This window comes from Tamandua tetradactyla, chromosome 7, assembly GCF_023851605.1.
Source record: "Tamandua tetradactyla isolate mTamTet1 chromosome 7, mTamTet1.pri, whole genome shotgun sequence".
Classification (NCBI taxonomy): Eukaryota; Metazoa; Chordata; class Mammalia; order Pilosa; family Myrmecophagidae; genus Tamandua; species Tamandua tetradactyla.
Window position 1 is genome coordinate 126,824,169 of NC_135333.1, and position 14,354 is coordinate 126,838,522.

Sequence of the window (14,354 nt, forward strand, 5' to 3'; positions counted from 1 at the left end):
GCTCTAATTTTTATTAAGATTACATTTGATCTATAGTTAAATTTGGGCAGTATTGGTGAGAATATGGAGCAACTAGAACATTCATTCATACATTGCAAGCATTAATGCAAAATGATACTATATCTAATAAAGTTAAACATAAACTTACCATGGGATTTGGCAATCCAACCTTGTTTATCTGAAAGGAATAAAAGCATATTCTCAAACTAATACTTTTATTCAAATATTCATATCAGCTTTACTTACAAAATCCAAGAACCAGAAACAAGTGCAAATATCCATCAGCTTGTGAATGCATAAACAAATTATGTTATATTCATTCAATGAAATACGACTTAGCCCTAAAAAGAGCAAACTACTGGCACACGCAACAATATGAATGAATCTCAAGAAATTAAAGATATCAAAGGCAAAAGACTATCTATTTTAAATTCTGTCCATATGAAATTCTAGAAAAGGCTAAACTATAATGAAAGAAAACAGATTAGTAATTATCAGAGGCTAGAGTGAGGGGAAGAGGATTTGTTGCAAATGTGTATGGAGGAATTTGGGGAGATGGTAGAAGTGTTTACTAGCATAATTGTGATGGCGGTTATGTGACTGCATGTATTCATTAAAAGACAGGTAACAATACACTTAAAATTGGTAGACTAAATTGGCTATAAATTATAACTCAATAAAGTTAACAAAAATATGCGAAAATGCAAACATCTTAGAGATCGCTGGATTAAAAGTCAAGAAAATTTTGTGGGATACTAACCTTATGATTTAAATTGTGTTTCTTTTTGATAATATATTTCCTAACTTTAACATACTCCAGCTGCTAAAGGTGCAAATTCAATCACAAATTAAATTACAGGAGAATATTATGGAATGGGGAAGCATCAATGTAATCGATAATCTGGTACAAACACAATGTTAAAGAATAAACCTTTTCTGTCACAACCAACGTTTTTTCAATGGAAGATTTATAATTCAAAGATATTCACATTATCATTCCTAAAATAATAATTTCCCTATGATCTTGAGGCTTAAGGACATAGTAACTTCAACTAAATATGAATGCGCTACAAAGGAAGTCCACAATGTTTAAGAATGTTCCCTTTCTACAACTCTTTTCTGGTTATTCTGAAAATGTAACTCAATTCAGGAATGCTTAACATTTGGAGTGTTGTCATAGAGTCTTTATAATGTAGCATCAACATTTGGTAATGATTCCAAAAATACTTTTGAAATGTTTACTTTGAGTTTTGTATTAAATGTTGTGCATCAAGGGAACATATGGTCAGACATTATATAACCCTTGTATTATGGGAAAACTGCTATACTGAAAGTAACCGAAGGTATATAAAGTCTTACTAAAATTTAAATGTTCAAACAAGAAGCACATTGAGGAAGTGAAGATGGCAGAATACAATAAAAGCCCTTTAATTTACAAGCTACCAGAGGCAAGCACACTTTATCGTTGGTGTAAATCAAGAGAAAAAATCTGCTTTTTGTGCAAGATAGATCCGTGCATTCAAGGAAAATAGAGATTTCTTATTAACACAAAGGCAAGATTAACATTTAGATTTCCCGTACCTCCTGTAAGTCATAATTGAGAGCGCTATACTTTTTTCTCTCAATTAATTTTCAGTCTGTTAAAAATAAGTAGGCAGAGCCTAATTCTAAAGCTGTGTACATTATAGAATCTATGTGACATTTCCTAATTCCAATGTGTACCTTTGGGGCCAATGACCACTTTTTTACAAGGAACAATGCTAATGAAGCACTAGAGATAGCACCAACACAACATAAGTAATAGATAGAAAACCATACAGAGAAAGTTTTAAAAAGTAAAAATAAATCTTTAATCTTATCCTGGTAGTGACAGGAAACAAATTCATAAGGAAAACTTTTAGACATGCACAGAAGGTAAAACTGTTAAAAATACTATTTGTGTATTGCAGTCAATATCCAAGAGAAATTTTGAAAAAGTCAATATATATATATGTATATATATATGTCAATAAAATATATGTATATTTGAACACAATTGATGTCATCTGAACACAATTGAACACAATTGTTATCTGATAGACTTGTCTATCTATATAATACTAATTTTTTGAGCCCTTATAATAGGCACTGCTAAGTAGAGATACAGATGTAAATAACAAGATATTTTGCCTTTAGGAGTTATACAAGAAAGGAAATGGTTCCAGTAGAATGACATTAGATACCATGGGAGCACAGAGGAGAGATTTCCTAAGCTCTGCCCTGGGTGGCCAGTTGGAAGGGTTGGGAAGCAAAGGTAGGCAAATTCAGAAAGGCGATTCCTGGCACAGGGAAAAGCTTATGCAAATACAAAATGAGAGCATGTCCACTATATAAACAGTTTCATGTGGCCAAAATATAAACTTTCTATGTTTGGGAAGACCATGCAATGCAGGGAATGATTAGAAATGGAGCTAGTAAGCTATCATAAGTCAGATGGTAAAGAACATATTATGCCAAACTAAGGGATTTATGTTTTACTTACGGAGCAAGAAAGCCAATATTGAATTTTTATTAGGGATACACCATGACTAGATCTGCATTCATGAAAGATTACTTGATATTTACTACCTCAGCCTAGTAATTTTGTAGTATTTAATATCAGTATGCATTCTTTTAAAGTAATGATTATCCTTTTGTAAACCAACATATCTATTTGGAGATCTCCTGTATATCATTAAATAACATGCACATGACATCTCATTCTTTACTTCTTCTCTGAGCTCTACCGACAGAAGAGAAATTTTTTTGTTTAATTTAAATAGCATTAGAATAATTTTCCGAAATGAGATATTTGAAAGCAGGGATCATTTTTCCATCTTGTATGTGGCACATATAGCGGTTTTCCAATAAATAATTCAAGAACTAAGCTAAACTGAACCAAAAGGAATGACTAGTTGTAGAGGGTATGAAGTTGAACTTGGGGTGATCCGGGATACTGAGAGACCTGGCAAAGAGCATGTGTTGATACGTGACTGTTATTGGATAAGAAATTCTTTTGGTAGGAAGGAACTTTCGGCATCTCAAAAACTTATCAGCTTTTTGTGCTACATATTGCTATGTTTGATAGCATAGTTTATTAGCATAATTTTAAATAGAAGATTAAAAATGAAATGCTTAAACCCATTCACATAAAAATGTCATAATTGCTTTTATATTAATTGAAAGGCCTGAGTAAAACTAAAATATTACTATCCACCAGGCTTTTGAATATGCAAAATTCTTTGGTTAAGAATTTTAATAGGAAAAGAAGTGTTTTGGAAACAGGAAAATAAAATTGCATCTCTTATTTAATCACCCCAGAAAAACACAGCACTGTTAACAACTCAATGGAAAATATAATCCATTGAGATAACCAAAATAGTCAATGAAAAGTAAATGAAGCTACAAACTTATATAGTAAGAATAAATAATACAGTTGGATAAAACACACTATCATTTCATTTTTCAAAAGTAAGATTGCAAAACAGTTAAGCCATGGAAGATTGAGTTTTGTATCTGAGAAAAAAACATGTTCTTAGTCTTAACTTCCATTCCCATAGGTGTGAACCCATTGTAACTAGGATCCCTTCAAGATGTTATTTTTAGTTAAGTTGTGGCCAACTCAATCAGAGTGGAATTGAAACCTATTGCGGGAGAATCAAGCTGGAAGTCAGCAAGAACTTGGAAGAGAAAGGAGAGGACATTGCATGTGATGGGGAAACCAAGAGCCCAAAAATTGCCAGCCAGTTAGAAAGTACTGACCCCAGGAGGAAGCCAGGCTTCTAGCCTTCGAAATCATGAGCCAATAATTTTCTGTTGTTTAAGCCAAAACCAGTCTGTTGTATTTGTTATAGCAGTGTGAAAACTAAAACAGTAGCAATTTGGTAACTCCAAATTTTGACATCTTTTACTTTAAAAAAATATGTTATTGTGACCTGTTTGTTAAAAGGCATGCTTTAGTTTGTAAAAGCTGCTGGAATGCAATATAACAGAAAAGGAATGGATTTTAAAAAAGGGAATTTGTTAAGTTGCAAGTTTACAGTTCTAAGGTTGTGAAAATGTCCAAACTAAGGCATCCAGAGAAAGATACCTTGATTCAAGAAAGGCTAAAGTGTCCAGAACACCTCTGTCAGCTGGAAAGGCACATGGTGATGTCTGCTAGCTTTCCCTTCTCATTTCATAAGGCTTCCCCAGGGACGTTTTCCTTCTGTGTCTCCAAAGACCTCTGGCTGTGTGAACTCTGTTGGCTCTTTCCCAAATGGTTCCCTCTTAGAGGACTGCAGTGAGCTTCCCCACCTTGAATGGGTGGAGACACATCTCCATGGAAACGACCTAATCAAAATGCACTACCACCTACAATTGGGTGAGTTACATCTCCATGGAAACAATAAAAAAGATCCCACCCTGCAATATTGAATGAGGATTAAAGAACGAGGGTTTTGGGGGGTACACAGTAGCTTCAAATTGGGACAAGACATAAAGAAAGAATATTTTTCTCTATTTCAATAACAACTTGAAAATGTTTTTGAGAAGCTAGAGGTGGAAATTTCTTTAGATTTGTTTTTCTAGCTAGGTCAGGGAAGAATACAAAATTGAAGTAGCACTTGATTTGGACATTGTAGTAGAAAAGTGGATTTGTCATATGGGTAACTTTGTCTTTTAAAATTCATTCATTAAAATGGAAGCTGTCTATTCAATTAAAAACATTGAAAGAGAAATTATAGGAAATCAAGTAAATAAAACATAGTATGTGGCATAAATTTCAGAGTATAATTAGAACTTCAACTTGTTTATACTTACTAGTTATTTTTGGAAACTCTTCAGAATATAGCAATGAGTAAATGAGTATGGAGCTTACCATGAGCCCAGCACCTTTTCTGTATACCAGATATGGCTCTAGAAGCTAGTCTAGAGGTACACAGGTGAAAAGAGTGATGTTTTGGATATGTGTGTGTTGAGGAGAGCCAGTACATAAGATGAAATTTTCCCAGTGGATGATGAACAAGAATCTATTATACAACGACTGGGCCAAGTGACCCTGTGTACCAGGATTCCCTACTCATTGAACGTTTTAGGAAATTTTGATGTGTGTAAGAAGAAAGCCATTTTAAAAATTTCTAGATATAGGATATTCAAAGGCTGTTTGAAGAAAATTGTGCTTTTGCTTTTTAGGAAAGGTACCTTTTAAAAAGTACCTATAAATAAAAAGAATGTTCTTTTTATTTATAAAGTGCCTCTCCATGTTCCTGGAAAACTAAACCAATAACTAGAATGTGAAGATTTATGTTAAAAAATAATATTCTCATTGGCAAAGCACAATGTTCTGTGTACTTTTTAACCAGAGCTCCATCTTTACAAATCTTGCTGTGCTTTTGGATGAAAGGTTTCTTGCTCTTGTATGAATTTATAGATCATTAAGCTTATATTTGTAGCCTTGTGTGTGTTGTTTTCAAATAGTTGTGGACAAACTTAATAATGCAAGAGATATCTATAGGTGAGAGCTTCATGCCACACAAGACAGGCTGTGAATCAGAATTTGACTGGATTTTAAAAATAATCTATATTTAGTGTTATTACTGAGATGAGAACATAATATATGCTGCCTTGGACAATTTTGTTATAACTTATTAGGCTATGACAGCCAGAGGATGACTCTACATCCTTTTGGTGGGAGAATAGGGTTTCCTCTAAACGGTGAGATAATTTCACTATCAAGTGTCCTGAAGAGCCTTGTTGGAGATAAATGAAATGAGAAGTATGAGTCTAAAACAGGAATCTCTTAATTAGTCTCTCAATTTGGAGTCATAGATAAGTTAAGAGCCTTCCCATTAATGTCTCTGAATTTGTGAGTGTGTGTGTGTGTGCATGAGTCTTGAGTGAGAGGTAGCATCTTCCCATCCCCTCCCCAACCCCACCTCCAGCAACTCAGGGATATATTTGTGAAGGACCCAGAGGATGGTTCTGGGTCTGTGGACCCTGAAAAAAGAAAAGAAATCCGTTTCACATTATTCTTGGTTTTGAATTACAGTATTCTTTCCCTCAGACTTTCAGTGAAATACTGGTGAAAAGATTAGCATCATCATAGTTGTACAGTGGAGAACTATGCGAAAGGCCTGTTCCATGGGATGTGGTGGTACTGGAGAGGATGGTAAGCCCATCCATTCCAAGTGCTCGCTAAGTAGCGATCACCAGGATAAAGTGACAGTACCTTATTCAGTACAGCACACTGTTCCTCTCTCTGATGTGTTTTTATCAACTTAAGTGCTTCAAAATGAGGAAGCTAAAGTGGAAAATTTAAGGAACTTGTTCCTGAGTACTTATAAGACAGCTCCTTCAAAGGCACTCAGAAATAATTGAAGGACCTTATATAAAGTGATTCTATGTCAGTTTTAATTTGGATGCTTAATGAGAAGGTAAACTAACTTTTCTCTACTATCAGATGAAGCTAAGACATGCTGGCAACTTGGAAGATAAAGCGTAGGAAGGATGGGGTCAATCTTGAGAAAAGGAAAAGAAGCTAATTCGCCCTGGACATTAACGCTGAATTGCTGGGAAATGGAAAATCAGTGGCTCTAAAAGGAAGCCACAGTTACCCCCAAACTGAGGACAACTTCCACCTCCTGAGGTTGTAGAGGTGACATAATTTGCACACAGAAAGCTACCTGCATTCTAACCAAAGTATGACAAACTATGAAATTCCAAAACGATATTCGCTGCTTTTATCTTATGCACTCTTACATTTCCATCTCTTAGGAAAGCATCCCCCACACCGGGGGATTTTGGAAACCTTTGGTAAATAGATTTTCTCATTAAGTAAAATTCAAGTTATTAATTAAAAGAATTGTTCCCCATTGCTGGAGAAATAAATCTTGAACTCCATAACAGAGCATGCATGCTCCTACAAAGCCTGGTTCTAACCTACTTAAACACGCTCCTCTCCCCCAGCTTTTCACCAGTCACAACTTGACTAATGCTGTTGCCATGCTTTTGTTCAGTTCTTCCCTTAACTGGGGATGTATTTCTCCTAAACCCTCTGTTCGCCTATATGTTTTACTTGATCTCAAAGATCCCATTACATACTCATTCTTTCAATAAGTTTTAAATCCACATGGACTGAGTTAAATATTCTTTCCTTTGCACTTCTATAACACTTTGGAATTAAAAAAAATGCTTTGTTATTATCATATACTTGACAGTAAACACACATGCATGGATAAGCATCTGTGCGCATGCACACACACGTGTTTTGTTTTATTCATTAGATTACAGCCTATTGTATGCAGAGATCCTACCTTAATCACACTTGTATTTCTCACAGCAGTCATTGACATTATCAAGGTAACAAAATACCTCTATTTTGACAAATCCAGGGGTCAATTTTTATTCCTCATTTTACTCATGTTCTCACTGGCTTTTGAGGCAATAAAACACTCACTCTTCCTTAATATACTTTACTTGGCTTCTTTGGATACAACATACTCCCCTTCTCTTACATCATTGATTACTTGTTTTTAGTAACTTAGGTCAGTTCTTCCTCTTCTTTTAGACTTCTCAATGTCTGAAGGCCCAGAAGAGAGTCTTTAGCTTCTTGACTTCTTTATCTAGAGTCACTCCTGAAGTGAGCTCATCCAGCTCCTCAGATTTAAATGCCATCTAAGTGCTGATGGTCCCTGCAATTCATAAGGCATACTTTACCTCTATACTGACTGCCAAAATTAAATATCCAAATGCGTATTTCTCTACTTTTTTCACTTATGCTCTACAGTGTTTTTCTTGGCAGTAACCAGAAAGAGGTTTATCTTGTTTGCTTAATTTAAATTGGGTCACGTCACTCCATTGCTCAAAATCTTCTAGTGGTTTACCATAACAGTTAAAACTCAAGTCTTCATCTTGCCCGTCAAAGTCCCCATTTCTCTGGCCTGTGGCTACCTCTCCAAAGTTATCTCTGACCCTTGTCCCTTTCACTTATGCCCCTTCAGCTGTATTCCTTCTTGCTGTTCCATGAGCCTGCCATATGCCTTTTACCTTCAGTGTTTGTTCATTCGTTTTTCCCTCTGCTTGAAATGATCTTTTCCCAACTTTTTATGGTTCACTTCCTTATTTGACTCCTGCTTCTACTTAAATGTCACCTTGAACAAATATTCTCTGATTTAACTAAATTAAAAGAGCCTAAACTTATCCAGAGCCTTTATTAATACTCAAAATTGTATTATATAGTTGCTGTTTTTTTCATTGTCAGTTTTCTCTAGTAGAATGTAAGCTCTATGAGATAAGAACATTGTATGTTTTGTTAGCCACTTATTTGGTGCCTAGAGCAGTGCTGCAAACATGTAAGTGCTCAATTAATACTGGACAACTGAATTGATGCATGTTTATTTGAGTTAAGGGGCATAAGTGAAGGGGCATATTTGCATTGAATCATATTACACACATATTTTAATGACATATAATTGCAATTAAATAATTTGGATGAAGTCAAAGACTTTGAAATTGACTTTTTAGGCCATGGATTCTCCAATTTTAGTATTTGAGTTTTATCTGGGGAGCATGTTAAAATTGTAAAATGACACCTAGATATTCAGAGATTCTGCCTCAGTGGGTCTTCCTCTTGAAGGAATCACAAGTTTACATTTTTAACAAGACCTCAGATGATCTTTTAAGCATATAGATCGATGAATGTTTATTAAAATCTGGCATATTTCATGTTAACTTACTTCAGATTTACCTCTAGGACTTGTAGCCAAAAAAGCAGAATGTTTTCTGAAGACACTATGTGAGCTGACTTGTATACTTCAGTAGTAGTTAAAAAGAGTGAAATACAAGTAAGCTGTGCAGTGAATTTGCTGTCCTCACTACGCATTAGGCTCCTTAGAACGTGAGGTTTCAGGGTCTTAAGAAGTTCTTATGTGAACACAACAAATATTTTAACTATCTCATAAATAATATTTTAAGCAAAACTTAAAATACAGATAAGAAACAGCTTTATGCCCAACTCAATGAGAACAGATTTTATTTACAAAACTTCCCCAAAGCAACACCACTGTATAACTTACCACATGCCCCTCGCTCTTGTTCTTCTTAACAAAGACTATGATATTCTGCGGGACTTTACCATTTAGTGACATACAAACTAGATATTTCAAAGTAGCACTGAGACTTTTCTATATCCCCGTAAATGGATTTATGCATTTCTTAAAATTCATCAAATTATATATTTAAGATGTGTGTTTTAATGTATCAATAAGAGTAACTTAAAATGAAAAAGAATAAGCAATATAATATTTGTAAAAAGAAAATGTTTGTGAGCTCTGGTTTATCAAAACATTTTCTTTTATTAAGTTCACTCATGTGTTTGTTTCTAGTAGCCTTCTGCAGCAGTAGCCTTATGCAGCATGGAAATTTGTCCAAAAGAATTTACCTTTTCAGTTGTTTGCAGAATGGTGGTAATAGACCATTGAATCAAAACATATCACACATTTTCATATGTCCAAAAATATTCTTCAAGAAAGACAAAGCATGAATGAGCTTATTTCCATTAAATCATACTCAAAATTTGCTTATCTGTTCTCTTAATAAGACTAAACTCTGCTTGGAATTGAGTCCAAAGCTTAAGGATATTTTCTCTAGAAAACCAGTGAGCCTCAATGTAATAGAAAATAACTTCATCTTCCATTCCCATTTCTTGAAAAAAACATCATTTGAGAAGTTATTTATAGGGCTAGGATCTGGTCAAGTTGAATAATATTATGGCAATTAACAGACCTTCAGTTGGTAAAGCCTTTTTGACATATGAGGATAGAAACAGTGAGCCATAGAAAAACTATGGAACCTCTTTCTTTACTAAAGCCACAACTTTGTGTGCTCCTGTCACCACCTTGATTAGAATTACTCCATCTGTTGCAGCTAAATTTTTGTTAGTAAAGTTCAATTTTATCTTTTTCAAAGATGCCAACAGAGTGTTGACCTCCTGCATTCAGGGATGTCACCAAGTTGCAAACGTGGGGATAGAAGCTCTCAATTCCTTCATGGTCTACTTCAAAATATTCAAGAAAATATCAGGAAATTAGAGGTAGATAGTATCGTTTGATATTGACACTACCTCAATTTTATTCCTCTCTTTCAAACCAATACATTTGTTTCTGTAGCATAGAAATTCACCAAGGTCTTTCTAATCCTTTGAGGTTTGCTTTGCTTAGGTGTAAGGTAGGAAATCTTGCTGGATGCTTCTAAACATGCCTTTTTAATAGAAACAAACAAATGTCATGGCAACAATGTTTTCGTTTCCATGTTGTTAAAGCAAATGCCATGGAATGGGTTGGCTTAAAGAATAGGAGTTGACTGACTCATGGTTTTGAGGCTAGGAGAGTCCAAATTAAGGCATCATCAAGGCAATGCTTTTCCCCCAAAGATTGGAATTCTGGGGCTGGTTGCTGGTTCTCCTTGGGTTTTGGGTCCTCTGTCACATGGCAGGGAGAGAGAAAGGCTGGAAGTGCAGAAAAAATTTTTTTCTACTCAAAGTGTCAACCTCATCCAGACCCATAGTACATCAAAATCACGTAACAACGTTTGGTCTTCTATCCCATTGTGATGTGCCTCTTAAAGAGACTGGAATTGGGCTAACTCTCCTGAAATTATCTCAAGTTAATGATCATGAGTATTTACTATGCGGAGGAAACAGACACACTTTCTATAAGGCAAGATTTTATCTAGGTTTTATTGTGAATCTTCTAATTTGTTAAAAAAAATAACTACAAGTAAATTAGAGAGTTAGGTGATTTTCACGTATTTTCATTTACTAAGGAAACCATTTCTAATCCATTTTAGGATTCTGTAGAAATATAACTTTTGACTAGAGAGCTTTGAAATTAAGAGTATATATTGGAAAATGACTGCTCTATGCTAACTGACAAGGAATTGGTCTCCTTATAGCAAAAAAATGCCTATGTGATCCCGAATAATTAACTCTGACAAGAAAAGACACAGGGATGACACCTGTCATGATAAAGGCATTGAACGTTAAAGTAAATGTTACATAGTCATTAATGTGAATAAGTAGTGAGGATTATTATATCATACACATTCTCTGCTCCAGGGTCCTCTTTTGTTCCCAATTTTATAAGAATGTAATGTACCTACTGGAGACAACTGTCTTTTCCTTTGATTTTTAAACACTATGTAAACTGCTTGAAAAACAAATATATTAAGAGGCCTGACTTCTCTGCTGTAAAGGAAGGTGCCCCTTTGAAAGTATATTATTTTGAAAATAATCTGTAACTATAAGCACTCAGTATTTAATGAGCCAGCTTTAAATGGAAGAAAGACAGAGACTCTGACCCTAGGAAGACTAGTTTCTGGGCCAGCTCTGTAACTTCTTGATGGCCTTGGGTAAGTCAGGTGGTCTTCAGGCATCAACATTTATATATAGAGAATGAGAATAATAGGAAGAACTTTGCACAGATGGATTGAAAATTAAAATTAAATTTGATAAAATCTTTGCAAACACTCTTAGTACAGTGCTTAGGTCAGAGTAAATGCCTCATTTATTTCTTTCTTTACACCATGCTCTTTTTTTTTTTTAATTTTTTAACATGGGCAGGCACTGGGAATCTAACCTGGGTTCTCGGGCACAGCAGGCAAGAACGCTTGCCTGCTGAGCCACCGTGGCCCACCCAGACCATGCTCTATTGAACTGTGAATTTCAAGATCACTGATTCTCTACTCGACTGTACCTTGTCTACAGATGAGCCTTTCAAAGGCATTCTTCATTCATATTTTTCTAATATTTCCATTTGATTTTTTTCTCAAAATTTCCATGTCTCTTCTAAAATTTCCTACTTGTTCATGCATTCTTCTGATTTTTCCCCTTAGACTTTTTAACTTAGCAATCATAGTCATTTTAAATTCCTTGCCTGGGCCTAATTTTGTTGGCCTTTGGTAGTGGATTATATCTTTCTTATTTTGTTTTGATAGTAGGTTGCTTTATCCTGGCTTCTTTTGCATGTGTTTTGTAAATTTTAGAAAAGAAGAAACTGAGGTAATATTTATACCAGAATTGGACATGCCTCTCTTTCTGGACTTAAGTGGACTGAGTGAGTCAATCTAGGGAGCAGTTGAGCTATGCTTGGATTTTGTTGTTTCTTTTTGTTTTAAGTTTGTTGTTGCTATTATTATGCTCAGTGTATTTCAAGCTTCAAATTCCTCTAGAGATATCATGTGCTTAGGATAGGGCTGGATTGCCAGAAAGTTTTTCTTGGTGTTCCGGAATTCCTCAGCTTTAGGTACTTTCTGTGAGCCTGTGTTTCAGAGAGAGATTTTCTCCACGTTCTTGTCCATTCCCTAGTGATAGACTGTTATTATTTGTTACCGAATGCTTTTTAGTCTGGTGGGGAGGAGGGTGTATTCTCTGTCATCACAATTCAGCCTGAGTCTTAGGCACACCCTAAATCCCTGGACATTGGAGGGTGGGACTTTCTCAGTGACCCTTCCTCTTGCTCAGTGGTAAGAAACCTTTAGAGGTTTTAGGAAACCTCTTTCTTGTACTGGCCTAGGACTAGGGAATTTTTTTCTTTTTTCCCAATCACAATGGGTTTTCACTGAATCCCTGGGAGTTACAGGACTTATTATTATCAGTAACTTTTCAACAGTGCTGGCTACATCTCTCCCTCAAGCCTGTACCCGAAGGATGTTTCCCTCTATTTCTCTCCCCACCCTTCATGTCTTTTGCGAACATTTGGTGAGGTCTCATGAAAACTCGTCTTTAACCTTTAATAGTTTGCTAAACATTTTAGCTGAATTTTTCCCACTTTATATGGCAAGACCATTTTCCGTCTCTAGTCTTCCTCAGGTAAATCAATGTTTGTATCTCACTTCCTTTTCTGGTGTCTTTCTTTATAGTTCCTGTTAGTTAGTTCCCCAGCATATTTAACTCTCCAATAGGTTCTGGAAATGTTATGATTTTATATACTATCTGGCTTTTTCTTGGTGATAGGGCAGAAATAACACTCTTTCCAGCTTTATATATCCTAAACAGAAACTGGAAGTCCACCTGCATTTTGAAACATACTTCTTCTTGGTAAAGAATTCTATGGTGACAGTTTTTCATTTTTAAAAATGCTGTTCCTTTATTCTCTGTCTTGAACAAATTATTATGAGAGATCTGTGGTTCTTCTTATCTTTATTCACCATCTGTTTTTTTTTTTTCTGTTTACTCACTGTTTATAGTAATTTAATTGCAACATAACTTGGTGTAGTTTTCTTTGTGTTTATACTGTTTGTTATTCAATCAGCTTCTTGAATTTAGTTTTCAAGAAGTTTGGAAGTTTTCAGTCATTATTATTATAAGTAATTTTTCTGATTCCCTCCATTTTGGCTCTTCAGTTACATGTATGCTAAACAACTTGACTTTGTCCCATAAGTTCTTTTGGTCATGTGTATATTTTGATTCTTTTTATTTCTGTATGCTTTCTTTCATAACTTCTAATGCTGTATCATAATGTTCATTGATCTTTCTTTCAGCACTGTCTACTCAACTGTTATTCCCTTCCAGTGAATTTTTAAATCTTTCTAAAGTTATTTTTATCTCTAGAAGTTTATGCATTCCATTTCTTTCCTTAATATTTTCATAACATCTTTGAACATATTTATAGCAGCTGTTTTAAAGTCCTTGTCAGTAATCTCATCATCTCTGCCATTTTTCCATCTGTTTCTTTTGACATATTTTTCTCCTGATATATATGGGTCATATTTTTCTGCTTTTGAACATGTCTACTAATTTTTTATTGGATGCTGGATATTGCCGAGTGCTAAATTTTTGTTTTCTTCCTCTCAGGACAGTTGCTTTCTTCTGCCAAGTTATTTGAAGACCAGATTGATTTGATTCTTAAGGTTTATTTCTGAGCTCTGCTACGGCAGTTCTAGATAACATTTATTTTACAACTAATGCAGTCCTACTATGATGGTATTATCATAGTGATATCATGTCCTTGTTGTTCAATGAGGTTTCTCAGGTTCTCAATTTTTGATACCCGAAATCAAAAATTTTATCCTTATATGAACTCCAGGAATTATGCTTATAACTCACTGCTGTGTGAGTTTTCACTCTATATATCTGTAACTTTTTATTTAACAACAGACCCTTGGGAAACCCTACACAGATTTCTGAGAGTTTCTTTTCATTATTCCTTCCTTTTTGATACTCAGTCCCACATATTCCAGCTGTCTTTAGTCTCCCTGATTTCCATGCTTTGTCTCCTCAATTCAGCAGCACTGTTTGTTCTGTTTGTGGTCTCCTTCCCTGAACCACCATCTGGAAAGTTCCTCCAGGCAAGAATCTGCGT

At 35.0% G+C, this 14,354-nt stretch overlaps 1 long non-coding RNA gene across 1 annotated transcript in view; it reads right to left on the reverse strand.

The window, feature by feature from the left end:
• The window catches only part of LOC143690135 (uncharacterized), a 66,197-nt gene that overhangs the window by 33,690 nt on the left and 18,153 nt on the right, over window positions 1-14,354 (reverse strand). Inside the window, exon 2 of the long non-coding RNA XR_013179001.1 lies at window positions 149-178. This is a non-coding gene — a long non-coding RNA (uncharacterized LOC143690135). The remainder of the gene's footprint in view (window positions 1-148; window positions 179-14,354) is intronic.